Genomic DNA, 12647 nt, shown 5'->3' with positions numbered 1-12647 from the left:
AAATGAATAAATAAATAAATAAATAAATAAATAAATAAATAAAAAGCTCCGCATTCACCGACTGCTGCCACGGAGGGGGGTGATCCCTGCTGCTGTCCACTGCCGTGTGCTGCTTGGGAGGGCTCTGCCATGAGCCCCCAGAAACCCAATGGCTGCTGCAGCAGCCAGGGAGTGAGGGGCTTTTTTTGTTTTTGAAGAGCCAGGATGCTTGGGCCAGGCAGGGCAGCTATCGATAGGGCTGGGAGAGCAGGTGGGGGATGGGGTTTGTTTGATTCAAAGATTTGGCCGATTCAACAGTGGCCGAATCTCTGAATCAGATTTGGTTGAATCAATTCAGGACAGTGATTCGAATCACCAAATCAAATCATTGTCCCCAAATCGGCCAAATCCGAATCCAAAGTGAATACTAGCTGCCTTGCACTGGCCTAATATTCAAGTCCCAAAGTTGAAATGGCCAAATACCTCCAAATTTGATGGGGGTTTGTGGCAGAGCCCCCCACACAGTGCGGGGCAGCAGGGTGCAGCCCCCCTCCTGGCAGGAGCCGGTGATTGCAGGACTTTTTTTGGTTTGTTTTAAAGGTGGGGCAGCCAATGATGTGGCTGGGAGAGCGGGCAGGGGTTGGGAGTTCCCCCATGGTTCCCACCCCTGCCCCCTACTTACTGGCACGGAGTCTGGGTCCAGCTCCCTGAGGTTGTGAGCGGGGACTGCCCAAATCTCTGAATCTCTCTAAAGCTCTCTGAATCTTTTCTGAATCTATTTGGAGAGCTTTGACTTGATTCAGACCTTTTTATGGGTCTCTCAGTTTGATTTGGATTCAGAGATTTGGCCCCTGAATTGGGCCAAATCTCCTCCGAATCGAATCAGCACCCAAAGCTTCACACAGCCCTATTGAATATAGCTTCAGGCAGTTCACTTTTTAGGCAACTGAATGTGAGTATCTAGATCACAACAGTTATTTTTAACCTAAATAAAATGCTAATTATTTTTTGTGTTGTGAGATTTAAAAAAAAACACAATATATCCTTTCTCAAATCCAGCACTTGAATAAGAACAATAATCCTCTTTATTGTATCCAGTTACTACAGTGAGTTTAAAAATCTCCTATACATGCTAATAAATTAAATAAAATGAGAATCCCAACATAAACATTTAATGTTCAGGTCCCCCCATCTCCCCTCTAATCCCTTTAATGTGAAAAATTGAGTCCAAATCTTATTTGATTAAATTTCAGAATACATTCTGCAAATGTTATTGGTACTTTAAATTGGATTTCAGGGGGGAAAAACACCCCTTATTTTGGAAATTCATTACTCCATTTCATATAAAACAGCCCCCACCATTTTATTTCATTATTTCGTGACATATTCACAGATATCACAAAAGGATTAGTTGACTGTAATTCCAAACATATTAGAACAATCCCTTTATATTTGATAGCCACTAGCGACCTATAAACTGTAGACTTAATATGGCAGAAGTGCTGAAATATTCAACAGCTTATTAATAGTCAATACTCATTGTTTTATCTGATTAAAAAATACCACATTCATCTAATTATTTAAAATTACAGCAATAGGCCTCTGTAGCTAGAAACAGGAACCTTGGGAATTTCCCACTGAACATTATAAGAAATAAATGAGCCACGCATGGCTGGTGAACTCATTCAGACTGGTGGGGCAGTACAACATCCTATGGGATCCGGGGGGGGGGGGGGGGGAAGGAGCGTTGCAGCCAGCCAGGCACTCCGGATGTCAGCGGGGAAGCGGCAAACCCCTCTGCTCCCAGTCGGCTGCAAACCCTTCCCCACAGGACACTCCACCTCCCCACCAGTCTGAGTTCACCAGCCATGCCTATAATGAGCACCGCATACACTGGTGGTCTTCCTCCGCAAACATGCACACACATACATATATCATTCTGTCACATTTTGATTTTAGTGGTCAATAGCTGCGTCTATATGACACACTGACGGTGCAGTTGTTACTGCACAGTCATTTAGTACTTGCATACACAAATACTAAGAGACTATGCAGCAACTAGACTTACTGTGCAGTAGCATCCCCAAATGGCTTTTTGGTGTTGAGTGCTCAGTAGCTCGTTACTACTGTGCAGTAGTGTCACATCATGCTTTGTGCCATGCAATGCTACTGAACAGTAATAATGAGCTACTGTGCAGTCATTGTATCGTATAGACACGGCCAGTGTTGTATATCATCTAATACAATGGACTATATTTAGCTACTTATTTTAAACACAGAACATGGTGAAACATCTATATAAAGCAACATACAGAGCAATCGTGTAGGGCCAAATTTTGCTCCCTTACTCATGAGGAATCACAACTCACTTTGTGAGTAGTAGGCTGTTCTGTTACAGATTGGTGGCCTGAGCTCATAATGTGTGGCAAAAACAAACAAAACACTACAATACCATTGTACTCTAGACTTCACTTAAGATGCATTCCCTGATAATATGAGTTGACTACAACAGTTTTAAGTATTATAAACTTGTATTACACCTCAGTTGAGTATGCGTAATACTATTTCATGTTCTGAAATAAAGATGCATTGTGATTATGTAATATGGATATAGGCCCCTGCCATCACTGCACTGTGCCAGTACCCTGCACCTTGCACACTGCACCATGTACCCCAAAACAATATTGGATTGGGTTCCCCCAACTGCTCTGTGTGGACACTTCTCAGAGGTTTCCCCTAAATTTCTTGGCCATGGGATCCTCTGGATGCAGTCCCTGTATCTGAAGAACAACTGGTTTGGATTCTTTTCACCAATTTCTTCATGAATTGTATCTCTTGATTTTAAAAAAATCCCAACACCACATACTATCTCCTTTACAAGTTGTTTTCATATTCCAGGAAGTTAATCACTTGGGGTTTTTTTTGTCTCCGATGACAGAGGATGGGTGTATCTTCAGAAATCAATCCTCCATGTACATCTTGACTAATTTCCATTAGAGGGAGAGGATTGCTACTCAAAACATTGCTTGAAGAAAGATTGTGTTCCTCACATCTTGCATGATCCATTATCATTAGTTAGAGCAGGTAAACAGATGTGTGTATATGTAGGATTAACCTTCGCAACAGAAGAAATGAAAAAGAAGAATACTTATTAACATGCACATGTGCTGGACTTGTCCAAATGCATTGTGTGTAATAGTTCCCCCTACCCAGAGATCTCTGAAGCATGCTGTGGTAGACCATAAGGTCAGGAAAAAGGCTTAATTGCAAGAACAGTTTCCATTTAGCAAAGGAGTGAGCTGAAAAGTGGTACAGAGAGTTCCTATTTTTGTAGCATCCCTGTAAGTACCCAAATGATGCTTAGCTTCATGTTAACAATATTAGTAAGAGGTGAACCACAGAGATTTCTTAGATACAATTTGTTCTCTTACATTAGGCAGTCAGTAAAACCAAGAGCCAGATCCACAGCTGGCTGCAATGAACTGTGCCTATTTACAATAAATACTAACCTGGTGGTACAACAACATAAGAGCCATGTTTCTATCTCACTGGCAAAGTTTGATGGACTTATTCTGGATAAGTCCCAGAGCTCAGAATAAGTCATAATTTGTTTAGGATATTTAGGATAAGGGGGGCTTAAACTGCAACCACTTTGACTATCAAATTCCTATATAAAAATCTCTGATTTATTTAATCTTATGGCTGCATTAAACTCTGTTTGTTGGGATATGATTTAAATGCCATGTGATTTTCGCCCAAGATATCACAGTGTTCTTGAAAACAGAAATCTATCATTCTGTGACATCCACATCCTTCAGGATGGCTGGAATGATATATAACCAGCTGATACAATAAAATTACCTCAGTTTCTGCTTTGGATGATTATTCCCTTCAAGCTATGAGTAGAATTACCCATGGAATCAATGGATGCTGGCTCCAGCCATAAGAAAGGTTCACTGATATCCATTGACCCAGAATAGATAACTAAGCCAGGACATAATTCTGTTGTCTGTCCCAACTGTTCTGCATTTCACGTTTTATTATGTACTGGAATGTCAGAAGTAAACTATTAAATGAAATTGCTTTTAGATGGATAATCATGCTCAGAATAGTCATCAGTAACTTAGTGTCAAACTGAGAAGAGATATCAAGTGAGGTACAGTACAGCCTGGAATGGGGTATAGTACAGGATAATATTGGGGAATTAGGGGGTGAATAGGGGTTTGTTGCATAAGCCCTTCTCCCTATACACTTTTCTGCTATAACTCTAACCTGTTTGTTACAACTGTTTCTGGTTTTGTACAGTGGGTCCACTTCTGACAGGATTTTCTACTATTCAGTTAGTATGACTGCACTCCTCTGCAATCTTGGTATTTATTTTCTTTTGGACTGAACCTTTAAATTACTCCATATTTTTCCATTTGTACTGAAGATAATTGCAGAGTCTGGAAAGTATTTTCATTAATCATATTTAACCAAAATAGTGAGAATTCCCAAATGGTTGCTTTTCACAGGAAATACATTCTGCAGAATTTTATTGCCATTTAAAAAAAAATTAAACCCCATTGTTACAGAAACATTTTCTTTTGGTTCCTTCAATTGCTAATCAAGACTTCCAGGGTCCCTTTATGGAGTCATTACAGTTCTCAAAAAATTTGGGTCCACGTTTACTTGTTTCCTTTGCTCTGATCTGTTTTCAGGCAAGTGAAAGGAGGCTACTAAATGCTCCAAAGCATGTTAATGTATTTGCCTTTATAAAGAGCTGGGATGCTTGCAAACTTCCTAAGCTATATATAGCCTATAATTGAATATACAGAGTAGTTAGAAATATAATAATGCATCTATCATGAATACAAATAAAACAGCTTGAAATGCAGAAGTGTAAGCATCAATGTATCTGACCAGTAATGCTTCTGACTTCAGGGGAGGATATTTTGATTTTTACTGGTGTATAAGACCAGAACCAAGCCTTGAGTTTATTGGATTCAGTGCAAATACACAAATCATGAGGCCCTACACAGGGTCCAAAGCTGTGGTATATGCTGCTGGTCTAGACCATAGGGCCACCTCTGGGTGTATTCTCACTGGAACTTTTAAACAGAATTCTCCACTAAAAATCAATGGGGATTTCTGCTTAAAAACTGGTGACACGATACAATGCTATCTTCTAAAATCTACGTGTGATTTTATCATGAGCCTTACAGTATTTGCTGTTCTTCAAGTTCCATTTCTTGAGACAATGTAATTATATGAGAATTTTGACACTTACTAAAAAAAAAAAAAAAAATCTAGTTCTTATGTTTGCAGAGCTTGAAAACACACACCAAGTGCAGACTTCAATGTCAGAAGTCACATAAAAGAAGCCAATATTATTATTAGTAATTCATGTGATTTTGAAGCTAGTTTCAAGATTTTGGGGGGCCCAGTCCAAGATTTTTTAACATCTGAGATTGGCTGATATTGCACTTATAACAGTAATAAAGTTGTGCATATAGGAAAACTTATACTTTATTTGCTTGTTCTTTTATCCTTGTCTGCTTTGTAATTTCTATGTGCTTAGGCAAGTGATGTAGTTATTTGCACTTGGAAAATGTAAATCATCCTAGGTTGCTCAGCCTGAATTTTCACTGTTTTCAGTCTTTTTTTTACATGATGACTTAGCAAGCAGTAAGTCAAAATTAGCAATTAAATTAACTTAATTTTACAAGTTACTTTAAATTCATTGGGGAAATAATTCTGGGTATTCATTATTATCTTTTCCCATATTATAGTATCATAGAAAATTAGGGCTGGAAGGGACTTCAGGAGGTCATTAGTGCAACCCCCTGCTCAAGGCAGGGCCATCCCCAGTTAGTTCATCTCAGCTAAGGCTTTGTTTAGCTGGGTCTCAAAAGCCTCCAAGGATGGAGATTCCACAACCTCTCTGGGTAACCTGTTCCACTGCTTTACTGCCCTCCTAATGAGAAAGTTTTTCCTAATATTTAATTTAAACTTCCCTTGCTGGAAATTGAAATCATTGTTCCTTGTTCTGCCTTCTGTCGCCACTGAGAAGAGTCTAGCCACATCCTCTTTCAAACCATGCTTTCCGTAGTTAAAGGCTGCTATTAAATACTAGGTCTGTGTGGAGCTTTATTCCCCGATTCGATTTGGTGGTGATTTGGCGGCTGAATAGCTGAATACGAATTGAATCGGGAGACCCTTTAATCTCTCCAAATCGAAATCAGAACCCTCCAAAATCAATTTGGAGATTCAGCCATAGGCACAGCTTTAAATGTTTTCTCTACATACCTCGAGGTACCAGGCAGCTCATCAATGCTGCGATCCTGGGGCGGATGGAGCATCCCACAGGAGCACGGTGGGGGGGAAGGGAGTCCCCAGCGTGCTTGGCAGCAGACCTGAAAGTGGACCAGAAACTCTTCACGCTGGTCCACTTCTAGGTCTGCTGGGGAGTGCACCTCCCCTCCCCTTGCGCCTACCCAGCTCAGTGACTGGTGCCTCCTGGATCTGGGGGGGGCACCCGGGGTCTCCCCATGGTGAATTACTGAGCCAGGGGAGAGTGGCGGGGGGGGGGGGCGCTTCCGGTACTTCTGGTCCACTCCAGGTTTGCCACTGAGCACATGGGCGAGCCTTCCCATGCTCCTGTGGGATGCTCCATCCACCCCAGCATCACAGTGATCATGAACCATGCCTGGTACCCTGAGGTATGTAGAACCGCGTCCCCTCCCCCCCCAACATTTAAAGCTATGTCTCTGGTCGAATTTCTGATTCTCTGAATCAGCATCAAATCTTCACATTTGGATTCAGCCAAATTGAATAGGGGACAGTGATCAAAATCAACGAATCAAATCACTGTCCCTGATTGTGCCAAATCCAAATAGAATGCGGCCCATTTCGTACACCCCTATTAAAATACCCCCTTAGTCTTCTCTTCTGTATACTAAATAAGCCCAGTTTCCTTAGCCTCCCCTCAGAAGTCATGTGCCCCAGCCCCCTAACCATATCATTACTTTAATAGCTTTTTCAGAGCACAAATGCATGCCAAAAACAACACAAACTATTATTCCCTCAGTAATAGATATTTTCGTCTAATCTTTTATCATTATTTCATAGAATTTTAATGAAGGTGCAAAGCAAATGAAGGTACTGGTATGAGACAGCCAGAAATACAGTAGATTTTTTATTCTTACTTTTTATAAGTAGCCAAGACTTCAGTTCCAATTATTGGTGGTTGATATCTTTATTTGAAAAATATTAAAAAGTTCCAAACATTCAGTTTTATGTGCGTCTCAAAGTGCAGACATCACTAACTTAAACCATCATGGCCATCTGCAGTAAAAATCTCTCTCGCTTTAGTTACTGGGAATTTTGTTGAGCTCATAGACTAAACATTTAACAGTTGTAAGCAGTCAGCAGCTTTATTACTTTTTACTGCTCTTCCAGATTCATCCTGGATTCAATTTGTCTAAGTACATCAAAGAATTCTAATTTTGAAGTTCACCAAGTCTTTTGGACTGCTTAAAGATTATTTGTCTTCTGAAAAGTTTAATGTAAACTAAAATGAAAATTGTCTTGATGATTTTATTCTGTTTTAAATCTGTCACATCATTTCCCATGTGCTCAGAAAATCCCTCTCAAACTTAAACTTATGTTTCCTTCTTTCAAGTAATGCTATGCATGTCAGCTTCAAGTTACACAGTTAGCGGAGTTCCTTTATTTTGATAGTTTTCTTTTCCCATACAAAGTTCAATGAATTAAACACTTACTAATGTCATAAATTTGTCTCAAACTCCTTGCTCCTCTCCTAAAGATTGTTTTTAGTATTAGAGAACAAATGAGAGTACATTTGGCTGATCCACCACAATAATACACCTCTGCTTTAAGACTAAAACTTTCAAGAACAGAGCAGACTGAACAGTACTGCCAACCACAAAATTAATGAGGTATGGCCTTTTGGTTATTGAAGAATTCACATGGTTATACTGTCATTTGAAAATATATTCCTCATTGTGAACAGTATGAAAAATACCAACATTGAACAATAATTCCTTGGCTGGTATTTAAATTTCAGTTCTCATGAGAAATATCCCTGTATGTGTATTCCCAATCAAATTCATATATTAGACAGTGAATATACATACTGGAAACAATTACACATCTTCAATTTATTCATGGAGACCAGTTTTGAATTTTTCTGAAAGTGTTTGAATACAGCCATATTGAACCAAAATTTTTTGGATCTGAACACTAAATTCTGAAAATTAGCCCAAACTGGGGAATGTTCTGTTCTGAGGAATCCAGAGGGATCTATCAAAGCTAGCAAATGGTAAAGAATTTAGTGAAATAGAAAATTAAATTTGATGTTGATAAATAAAAGTCTATAATTTTTAGGAAGAATAACTTGAACTAATCTTATGCCTTATTTAGTTCTAAATTAACCTTGACAATTCATATAAGCTGGAAAAAAAAATCACTCTAAGGTTACATGCAGACATTACACTTAGATCAACCTAACTAGGGTTAGGTTGATCTAAGTGCTGATCCATACGTATGTTTGGAAAGGTTAGATAGGGAAAAAAAATTGCTGGCCTGATCTTAGTTCACCTGAGGGGTACACTAATGTCAATTTGGAAATGGGTTAGCCCAATCTACTGAATATCCATCTCTAAACATTCACAGTGCAGCCTTGAGGCTGGGAAAGCCCAGTCATTTGCCATAGGACCAGGGCTGTACTTTTCCTACATCCCCACCCACTGGCAGAGCATCTCTGTGGAGGAATGAACTTCTGGTGCCTCAGGGCATGGTCTGGGACTGTGCCCTAACCCGTTCCCCCCCCCCCCCAGGGTTTTGTTTGACACCTGAATATGAGGGGTTTAATTTTGCTCCCCTGCTGAAACTTTGCATTGGGGGGGGGGGAACAGTTTGTTCCCACACATGCCTCTGGCAGCATCTCAAAATCCTTTGAGATGCTGCAAGAGGCACGTGCGGGCTCATCTGGATGCACCCATAGGTAGCTGATTTTATTAAACCATTAAGAGGTATAACACTTCATTGCTTAATATTGGATGTTTAATTAGTCCCTTTTTCCTATCTTTCCATATGTTCTTTAGAGGTAGCCCAACCAAAGTGCATCTCCGCTGATAACCACCCAACTTCCCAAAATATAATCAAATGAAGTGTCCCAAATCTCTAAAGCTTGGTCTTTCCACTTGCCTCAGCCTCCCACAGTTACTTTACCTCTAATTGCTAGGAGTCTGTCCTGTGTATGGAACTGGGGTGGCCATCAGAAGTGGGTCCGGTGGGATCATGTGCTGGGGTTGTTTAGAAAAGGAAACCTGGCAATATGATATAAGAAGTGGTTGAATGATTTAGAGAAAATATTATGTCTTCACACGCAGTATCTTAAACAATCTTATTGAATCATCTTATGCAAGGAAGATTCAGATACAAGTGCCAAGAATAACTAGATTCATGGTAAAACTCTCATGTGAACAAAGATTGAAAGACTGTGTGAAAATATATGGTTTGGAGAGAAGGTAAATAAAAAAAAACAACAAGTTAATAGGACACAAAATAATGAACAGTAAGGAGAAACATTTTTGTATATCCTCAATTTGGTCAAGAACACGAGGATAGCCAGCTATGTGGAAATGCAGAAAAGTGTAAACTTGATAAGGAGAAACATTTCTTTTTTTCTAATGCATATTTAGCCTGTGTAGTTAAATGCCATAAGATACCAAGGCAAACAATGCAGTAGAATTCCAAAACTATTTGGCTATTTATATAGATAATGCAAACATCACACACACAGGATCAGTTAAAAAAATAAAGCCTCATTCTTCAGGGCAGACTCTAACCACTATAGCAGTAGGAAAAATTTCCTGTTTGAACAGGCTGTTCTATTATTAACCACCTTCTTTTGAAGCAACTGAAATCAGGGCCTGGGAAATTCATGGGATATGCCTCCACTGTTCTCTTGCCCAAATTAAGGATGAAAAGGAAATATAGGTGGGATATTCAAAAGTTATTCAAAAGCAATAACTCCTGTTCCTGAAATCTGTTGGATCTTTTGCAACTGAAGAGTGGAACCGAGTTAGACTAGTGATGAATATTTGAAAAATTCTGCCCCCAATCCTCTCTCCCAAGTGGTGTTGGCCTAGGTAGATGAGAATAGGGTCACATGATGTGCCTTAGTGACATATACAAAGTTTGGGAGCCAAGAACTCATGACTTCTAGGGTGCTGACAGATATGCAGCTCCCTGCTGTAATTCATGGTGCTTTTCAGGAAGCACCAGGAGTTACAGCATTCCTCCCAACCCAACAGACATTCACTGTTGAGTCTCGGGGGTTGGGGGAATTGAGTTCCAGTTTGGAGTAGCTGCATGTCTGCAGCCACTCTCCTCTGGCCCTGCCCCCAACCCTCCTAACTTGTACTGGAGGGTGGAGTGGATGGATTGAAGCCCCACCCTCCAGTGAAGCCTGGGCAAACCCCAGACAGAACTCCTTCCCCTCTCTTTCCCTGCTCCCAATCTGAAGACAGAACCAGGAGCAGGGCTTGGCTGTATTAGCCCAGCCCTGCTCCTGGCACATGCTGACAAAAGTTAATGAAAGCGCTCTGCTTTGGAGTTCCTTCATCTGAACCCTCATGTAATGAGGGCTCACATTGTTGTGCAATTGGGCACATTTAAAGCACTCTGCAGCTATGATCTTTTATAGTACTTCCATAGCACTTCCAAGGGGCTAATCATACAACAGATGTAACTTCCGTCTGTGCCTCCAATGTTAACTTTAGCATTGATTTGCCATTAATTTATTTTCCCATTTCTAAATTGCATGAACAGTTACCTAGTAACTGGCCTAACAGATTTCTTTTTGATGCTATAGATGGGGATTTCTTTTGAGACCGTGCAATTTATTTACAAAGAATGTTCAAAAAGTCATGTTTCCCTGACACAGTGGCAAGCAAACAGTAGGAGGCAGTTTCTTGCACACAATTCTAAGATTTTCTTGAAGGCAAGAGATCTGTGTTTTGGCTCTCTGCCAGAGACTTTCTATGAAATGTTAGGGCTGTGTGAAGCTTCGGGAGCCAATTCAGTTCAGAGGAGATTTGGCCCATTTTGGCAGCCGAATCTCTGAATCCAAATAGAATCAGGAGACCCATTAAAAGCTCCGACTTGAATAGGGAGCCTCCAAATCAATTTGGAGAGAATCAGAGATTCTGCCATAAACTATACAGGCAGTCCTGGACATGGCTGCCTCCAGCTGGTAAGTCTGTTGTGTTGGGCGCAGAGTAGAGGGAAGGGGAATGGCGGGGGGCAGATCAGTGCCCCCACAGTGAGGGAGGGATTGGGACTGGGACAAGCTTCTCAGCTGCGGGGGGTGGGAGGGTGGGATGGGGTGGGGGGGTGGGAAATCACGCAGGACTCGGGGGAGGGGCGGGGGAGCTGCTCTTCTGATGGCTCATCCTGCTGCTTTCAGTGCTGGTCTGGGAGGACATAGGAGCAGGCATGTATCCCAGGATCTGTGCGGGGTAGGCTGGGCTATGTTGCACTTCAGGAGGCTAGACCTAGCTGCTCACCACAGGGCTGTGCTCCATTGGGTGGGCAGAGCCAGGGCTGTGCTCCAGGCTGCAGCTGGGGCTGGCCACCCGGAGTGCAGCCCTGACTCCACCAGCCCTGTGGAGTGTAGGTGGTGGCAGGTGACTGGGGTTAGGCTCCCAGAGCACAGCTTTCATGATGCAGGGTCCCCAGGGATGGCTGTGATGTCCCTTGGGCTCCATGACAGTGATGGATCCACCCTACAGGCACCTTCTAATCTCACCTACCATGTCTTGCTGGTAAAAGTAATAAATAGGTGGGCTTCCCTCGAGTTATAGCTCCGTCACAGTCCTGATGGACCCCCCCCTAAACTCTGTGGGTTATTGGACTCTTTGATGGGCCCTGCTCTCGGTAGGTGACTTGCCTAGGCTAGATGCCTGGCTCCAAAACCTCCCCTTTACCATGCCCCATGCCTCACAGGTGTTAATTAAACATTGTTACTTTTTATGAGGCCTCTATCTAGCTTGCCTTCCTGTGATCACTAGGCCAATGGGCCCTTGTAGTGGCACCCTCTCTAGCACTAGGGGCTCTCCACAGCCCTGTCACTGCACTGTCTGGCACTGGAGCTCTACATGCTCATATGCCCCGATGGAGGCCTCCTTCTCCTCAATAGCTTTAGCCTGGTGGTCCACTGGAGTACAAACAACAAGCAAAATATGATCCCCTGGGCTATAACATGATACAAACAGTGCAAAGTGCACTCTGTCTCTTTAAAAGAGGCAAACTGCTCTCTGAGCATTAAGTGCTTCACAACCCAGTGTACCTGATGAGTTGCTGGATCCCCATTAGTCCTTTAAGTAAAGTATCAGGCAGCCACAGCATCTCTGGGCAAGTCTTCTCTGCAGGAGCTTCTTCCCCTGACAGCTGCCAGGTAACTAACAGCCTGTAGTCCCAGCCCTGGGGCTTATATGTGCCCAGGACCCTGCCTTCCAGTCAGCTGACTGAGTGCAGGTGTTAGCTAATTCCTTCATTAGCCTGCTGCTATGGCAACCTGCACCTGTGGGGGTTCTGTCTGGCTCCTAGGGCCCTCCCTCTAGGCAGTTTCTACCCTTAAAGGAGCAGGCACATCTTAA

At 42.0% G+C, this 12647-nt stretch overlaps 1 long non-coding RNA gene across 1 annotated transcript; it reads right to left on the bottom strand.

Moving 5' to 3' along the window:
• Positions 1 to 1730: 1730 nt before the first annotated feature.
• LOC132251928 (uncharacterized) lies at positions 1731 to 12430 on the bottom strand. The gene is made up of 3 exons (XR_009463670.1): positions 12338 to 12430; positions 9214 to 9311; positions 1731 to 3094 (listed from the first exon to the last, which is right to left on the bottom strand). It is a non-coding gene; the product is annotated as an uncharacterized LOC132251928 (long non-coding RNA).
• Between the last annotated feature and the right edge of the window lie 217 nt (positions 12431 to 12647).

This window comes from Alligator mississippiensis, chromosome 7 (assembly GCF_030867095.1).
Source record: "Alligator mississippiensis isolate rAllMis1 chromosome 7, rAllMis1, whole genome shotgun sequence".
Classification (NCBI taxonomy): domain Eukaryota; kingdom Metazoa; phylum Chordata; order Crocodylia; family Alligatoridae; genus Alligator; species Alligator mississippiensis.
This window is presented reverse-complemented; position numbering and strand designations above follow the sequence as displayed.